The sequence below is a fragment of the Salmo salar genome, chromosome 08 (genome assembly GCF_965601325.2).
Source record: "Salmo salar chromosome 08, fSalSal1, whole genome shotgun sequence".
Classification (NCBI taxonomy): Eukaryota; Metazoa; Chordata; class Actinopteri; order Salmoniformes; family Salmonidae; genus Salmo; species Salmo salar.
Genome location: NC_138298.1, coordinates 8,994,703 through 9,002,386, shown reverse-complemented (window position 1 = coordinate 9,002,386; position 7,684 = coordinate 8,994,703).

The following is a 7,684-nucleotide window of genomic DNA, read 5'->3' as shown; positions in this document are numbered from 1 at the left end:
CGCATCCATGGGTCAATCAGCCAATCAGAATTAGATTTTCCCCACAAAAGGGCTTTATTACGGCAGGTAGCCAAATTATAGTGTTGGTTATAACTAGGTATCCCCCTTTTCCTATTACAGACAAAAAATACTCCTCAGCACCCTCCCTCCCCTCACGCGCCAACCCCTCTTTTACGCTACTGCTTCTCTCTGTTCATCATATATTCATAGTCACTTTAACCATACCTACATGTACATACTACCTCAATAAGCCTGACTAACCGGTGCCTGTATATAGCCTCGCTACTATTATTTTTCACTGTCTTTTGACTGTTTTTATTTCTTTACTTATCTATTGTTCACCTAATACCTATTATTTACTTAAAAATTGCACTGTTGGTTAGGGCCTGTAAGTAAGCATTTCACTGTAAGATCTACACCTGTTGTATTCGGCGCACGTGACAAATAAACTTTGATTTGATGATACCGCAGGGGAAGAAGCCAGATGTGGAGGTCCGGGGCTGGCATGGTTACATGTGGTCTGCGGTTGTGAGGCTGGTTGGACGAATTCTCTAAAATGACGTTGGAGGTGGCTTATGGTAGAGAAATTAAGAGTCAATTATCTCTGGTGGACATTCCTGCAGTCAGCATGTCAATTGCATGCCCCCTCAAAATTAAAGACATGTGTGGCATTGTGTTGTGTGACAAAAACAGAACACTTTAGAGTTACCTTTTATTGTCCCCATTAGAAGTTGCACCTGTGTAATGTCCATGCTGTTTAATCAGCTTCTTCATATGCCACACCTGTCAGGTGAATGGATTATCTTGGCAAAGGAGAATGCTCATTAACCAGGATGTAAATAATGTTGTGCACAAAATATCAGAGAAATAAGCTTTCAGCCCTTGAAACATAGGACCAACACTTTACATGTTGCGTTTATATTTTTGTTCAGTATATATACACTACATGACCAAAAGTAAGTGGACACCTGCTCGTCGAACATCTCATTCCAAAATCATGTGCATTAATATGGAGTTGGTCCCCCTTTGCTGCTATAACAGCCTCCACTTTTCTGGGAAGGCTTTCCACAAGATGTTGGAACATTGCTGCAGGGACTTGTTCCATTCAGCCACAAGAGCATTAGTGAGGTCTGGCACTGATGCTGGGCGGCTGGGCCTGGCTCGCAGTCGACGTTCCAATTCATCCCAAATGTGTTCGATGGGGTTAAGGTCAGGGCAGTCAAGTTCTTCCACAACTATCTCAACAAACCATTTTTGTATGGACCTCGCTTTGTGCACGGGGGCATTGTTATGCTGAAACAAGAAAGGGCCATCCCCAAACTGTTGTCATAAAGTTGGAAGCACAGAATCGTCTAGAATGTCATTGTATGTTGTAGTGTTAAGATTTCCCTTCACTTGAACTAAGGGGCCTAGCCCGAACCATGAAAAACAGCCCTAGACCATTTTTCCTCCTCCACCAAACTTTACAGTTGGCGGTATGCATGCAGGCAGGTACCGTTCTCCTGGCATCCGCCAAACCCATATTCGTCCTTCAGACTGCCAGATGGTGAAGCGTGATTCAGCATTTCAAGGAATGCGTTTCCACTGCTCCAGAGTCCAATGGCAGCGAGCTTTACACCACACCAGCCAACTCTTGGCATTGTGATCTTAGGCTTGTGTGGGTGCTTGGCCATGGAAACCATTTCATGAAGCTCCAGACGAACAGTTGTTGTGCTGACGTTGCTTCCATAGGCAGTTCGGAACTTGGTAGTGAGTGTTGCAACCGGTGGTCCCGTTCTGTGAGCTTGTGTGGCCTACTACTTTGCGGCTAAGCCGTTGTTGCTCCTAGAAATTTCCACTTCACAATAACAGCACTTACAGTTGACCGGGGCAGCTCTAGCAGGGCAGAAATTTGACGAACTGACTTGTTGTAAGGTGGCATCCTATGACGGTGCCACATTGAAAGTCACTGAGCTCTTCAGTAAGGCCATTATACCGCCAATGTTTGTCTATGGAGATTGCATGGGTGCGTGATCGATTTTATAAACCTGTCAGCAACGGGTCTGACTATAATAGCCGAATCCACTCATTTGAAGGGGTGTCCACATACTTTTGTATATATATATTATTTGTATTTTTTAGGGGCTAAACAACCAATCCGTCTAGGAGTCAGCCCATTAAGTACAGTTCCAATATCCACAGCATCTCTCCACTGGGTGATTATCCCTGTAACAAATGACCCTCTTGGGCATAAATCAGCAGAACTCTTCCTCAGCCCCAGACCACACTCAGCCTCCCCCATAATCCACTCATCGTAAAAGGGGAGAAAGGGGGGCCGAAAAAAATGAATAAATCTTGTGGAAAATAGAAATTAACCATACACACATGGACACACACACATACTGTACATAGGCACTACAGTGTGAGAAGACTAACTCATGAGAAGCAATGAGAAGAAATGAATACATTCTGAATAATGAATAATCTGAATAATGAACACTCTGAATAATCTCTTACCTTTAATGGTTTAAATTGGTAGTAAAAGTTTTTCGCAAGATTAATGTCGAGATCATGTGTCTGGTGGCTTTTTCCACAATTCACACTAACCTGAACCTTATTATTACTCTAAGGCTGAGTATCAAATGCCACCTTTCTCCATTAAATAGTGCACTACTTTTGATAAGGGCCCATATGGATCACACAGTATAGGGAATAGGGTGCCATTTGGGATGCATAATTTAATTTCAGTGCATACAGTATTTAATTGATATTGATGTGAAAGTTTGGTCCAGCTGTATATGACAGTACATTAGTGAATTATGTAGAATGAGCCTTTGGTCATATATCAAGACTGGTTAGAGCTCTCTCATTGTTCCTCGGCAGCTATAAGTAATTAATTAAGCCTTATCTTTTGAATATTACACAAATGAAACTGCCCTTTTGGTGAACCACATATTTTAACTATGAGAATACTGCTGAGTGTACGAATTTCTCCTTTGATCATTCACACATGTGCTTTTGAACAATATTCCATCATCTGCAACTTTTGTGTTTTGGCCACTCTCTAGGCATATTGGCCCCAAAAGATTAACATTTGATGGTAAAACATTTTTTAGATATATATTTTTTTTAACCATTATTAAATGGACTGTATGTGGCAAGACACAGACGGCGTTATCTCCCTTTATGTTTTTAAATGAGTGAAAGTCAGAGCAGGGTTTGATAAAGTGATGAATGCTATCTGTTAAAGATATGATAAAGCTATTGTCCAATCTGGGAAATGTGAGAGTTAATGAGTGGGAAAAGTTGTGTGGGTGTAGAGTGTTTGTAGATTTGGGAAAGAAGATGTAGCTACAGTGATATATGTGCTCTCTGTCACCTTTGGCTGCATGGCAAATGGCTCAACAAAACACAAAGAACAATGTCCAAGGTCCAGTCAGCTCTTCCCCCATCAAGGGGCCAAAATGTATCTCTCTCTCTACAGTATCCAGAGGACTGATTACTGGAATGTGTGATAGAATAATCCCCCAGCAGCCATGTCTGGAATAAAATCTGGACCCCTACAAATCAGCTGGGCTAGACAATCTGTAACCTCTCTTTCTGCCGGCGATCATCCCCCTCTTCAAAGGGGGAGACACTCTAGACCCAAACTGTTACAGACCTATCTATCTATCTATCTATCTATCTATCTATCTATCTATCTATCTATCTATCTATCTATCTATCTATCTATCTATCTATCTATCTATCTATCTATCTATCTATCTATCTATCTATCTATCTATCTATCTATCTATCTATCTATCTATCTATCTATCTATCTATCTATCTATCTACCCTACCCTGCCTTTCTAAGGTCTTCAAAAGCCAAGTTAACAAACAGATCACCCGACCATTTCGAATCCCACCATACCTTCTCCACTATGCAGTCTGGCTTCCGAGCTGGTCATGGGTGCACCTCAGCCACGCTCAAGGTCCTAAACGATAACATAATCGCCATCGAAGACAATACCGTTTCTCAAATGACTGCCTAGCCTTGTTCACCAACTACTTCTCAGACAGAGTTCAGTGTGTCAAATCGGAGGGCCTGTTGTCCGGGTCTCTGGCAGTCTCTATGGGGGTACCACAGGATTCAATTCCCGGGCCGACTCTTTTCTCTGTATATCGAATGCGCAAAATTCTGGATCATTGTTGCTCTAACTTCCGCAAAGCATACAAAGCCCTCCCTCGCCCTCCTTTCGGCAAATCTGACCACGTCTCCATTTTGTTGCTCCCAGCCTATAGACAGAAACTTAAACAGGAAATGCCCGTGCTCAGGTCTGTTCAACGCTGGTGCGACCAATCTGATTCCACGCTTCAAGATTGCTTCGACCATGTGGACTGGGATTTGTTCCGGATAGCGTCGCACAACAACATTGATGTATACGCTGACTCGGTGAGCGAGTTTATTAGCAAGTGCATCGGTGATGTCATACCCACGGTGACAATTAAAACCTTCCCCAACCAGAAACCGTGGATTGATGGCAGCATTCGCGCAAAACTGAAAGCGCGAACCACTGCTTTTAATCAGGGTAAGGCGACCGGAAACATGACTGAATACAAACAGTGTAGCTATTCCCTCCACAAAGCAATCAAACAAGCTAAGCATCAGTATAGAGACAAAGTAGAGTCGCAATTCAACGGCTCAGACACGAGAGCTTTGTGGCAGGGTCTACAGTCAATCACGGACTACAAAAAGAAAACCGGCCCCGTCACGGACCCTGATGTCTTGCTCCCAGACAAACTAAACAACTTCTTTGCTCGCTTTGAGGACAATACAGTGCAACCGACACGGCCCGCTACCAAAACCTGCGGGCTCTCCTTCACCACAGCCAACGTAAGTAAAACATTTAAACGTGTTAACCCTTGTAAGGCTGCCGGCCCAGACGGCATCCGTAGCCGCGTCCTCAGAGCATGCACAGACCAGCTGGCTGGTGTGTTTACGGACATATTCAATCAATCCCTATCCCAGTCTGCTGTTCCCACATGCTTCAAATCAAATAAAATCAAAGTGTATTTGTCACGTGTGCCGAATACAACAGGTGTAGACCTGACAGTGAAATGCTTACTTACAGGCTCTAACCAATAGTGCAAAAAAGGTATTAGGTGAACAATAGGTAAGAAAAGAAATAAAACAACAGCAAAAAGACAGGATATATACAGTAGTGAGGCTATAAAAGTAGTGAGGCTACATACAGACACCGGTTAGTTAGGCTGATTGAGGTAGTATGTACATGTAGATATGGTTAAAGTGACTATGCATTTATGATGAACAGAGAGTAGCAGTAGTGTAAAAGAGGGGTTGGCAGGTGGTGGGTGGCGGGATACAATGCAGATAGCCCGGTTAGCCAATGTGCGTGAGCACTGTCTCTGCTAAATTGTAATTACTTCGCCACTATGGCCTATTTATTGCTTTACCTCCCTAATCTTACTTCATTTGCACACACTGTATATATACTTTTCTATTGTGTTAATGACTGTACATTTGATTATTCCATGTGTAACTCTGTGTTGTTTGTGTCGCACTGCTTTGCTTTATCTTGTTCAGGTCGCAGTTGTAAATGAGAACTTGTTCTCAACTGGCCTACCTGGTTAAATAAAGGTGAAATACATTTTTTTTTTTTAGCTCTGAAATTTGCCCCTTTAGGAGGACTCTGATGCTACAGATGTATGATCTCTATGGTTACTTGTAGCGGTATAGAGTTATCTCTAAATTACTCTATGCAAAGGGGTTTTATTGTCCTTTCTATCAAGGCACAAGGCGAGACCCAGATGCAGACACAGGAGGCAGATGGTTGGAGTCTTACAATGTTTAATAATTCAAAGGGGTAGGCAAGAGAATGGTCGTGGATAGGCAAAAAGGTCAAAACCAGATCAGGCTCGTGGTCAAGTCAGGCAGAATGATCAGGCAGGAGGGTACAGAGTCCAGAAACAGGCAATGGTCAAAACCAGGAGGACTAGAAAAAGGAGAATAGCAAAAGGAGTACGGGAAAAACACACTGGTTGACTTGACTTATCATACAAGACAAACTGGCACTGAGAGACAGGAAACACAAGGATAAATACAATGGGGAAAATAAGCGACACCTGGAGGGGGTGGAGACAATCACAGGAACAGGTGAAACAGATCAGGGCATGACACTCTCAGGAATTTTGTCTTATTTACATTGGTCTCATCCCCCACACAAGCCTTTAGATGCTGTGACAGCCTGTGGAGATTGGGCCTGGGTGATCAGGTTACTATAAACTTGGTGATCAGGTTACTATAAACTTGGTATCAGTGGATTGGTCCCCGCAGGAGGCCTTTTTCCTTTTGGTAGGCCGTCATTGTAAATAAGAATTTGTTCTTAACTGACTTGTCTAGTTAAATAAAGGTTAAATAAAAAAATATGAAAAAATGGTGGCTGGTCGTGGTTTAAAAAATTACACCTTCAGAATTTAGAAAGGTCTGTTGTTATCTCTCTTATCCTCTATACCGTCCATTGGAGACAGGTTTTACAATATTTTCTCCTTTTCTAGGCATCTCTTTCTTCATGCTTTTTCATGTAACTTAACTTTAGGATCTTTATACCTATATTATGAATGCTATGATGATGTCAGTATTGTTGCTACCATGTTGTGTTTTCATGTGTTGCCACCATGCTATGTTGTTGACTTAGACTTTATTACATTTTATTTTTTATTTTGAATCCCAGCGACTGTCCCCGCAGGAGGACTTTTTGCTTTCTGGTAGGCTGTCATTGTAATTAAGAATTTGTTCTTAACTGACTTGCCTAGTTAAATAAAGGTTAAACAATTAAATATAAAATTGCCTTGTAACTTAAGCTTTATGCCTTGTATGTGAATCCATTCATATTACAAAGTTAATAAATAATTATTCCTTTGATATTCACACCTCCTACCATTCCTTAATTTTAGGCAGTTAAACGCAGTCAGATAATTAATTTAATATAATGGGTTGCATGTGATGTAAAATGTATATAATATCATATATGATAAATATTACTCCACTATACATTTACATCTTGATTTTCCCTAATCAGGGCTCTGACTTTTGCCCTACCCACTGGGCACACACTGGTTGAATCAACATTGTTTCCACATCATTTAAACGGAATAACGTTGAACCCAGTGGGTAGCTGTTTTGTCAAGCTGTTGCACCTTGAATGTTTTTAATCCTCTATTTTTGCTTTTGTATTTTATTGTTGCCTGTGTACAGTGTCCTTGAATGACTCACCACTAAAAAGGTATCATTATTATTTATTTATTTAAAATCAGTGAACCTATTCTTGTTGCGAAGTTATGCAGGATTCCAAATTGCAAAGTTAAGCAGGAATCTTAATTTCTGCAAAAAACATCCTCTCAAACTGACATTTCTACATTGGCACAGTACCTAGGTAACCACGTGATAGTTAAAGAGTGTTTAACATGATGAGAGAAATGTCAGTGAACACCTTGGCAGGGGTCAGTCTAAGACTGTTCCTTTGTTCCCTTTGCAGCCGTCTTAAGATGAAGGCAGTAACTGTAAGTCGCTCTGAAAAAGAGTGTTTGCTAAATTATTCAAATGTAAAATGTGAATGTTCAGCCGTGTCAGGTTCATTAACACAGTGACAAAAAAGAGCTACAGTATATCTTTCCAGGCATCAGAGCTGTTGATGTTTTTCAT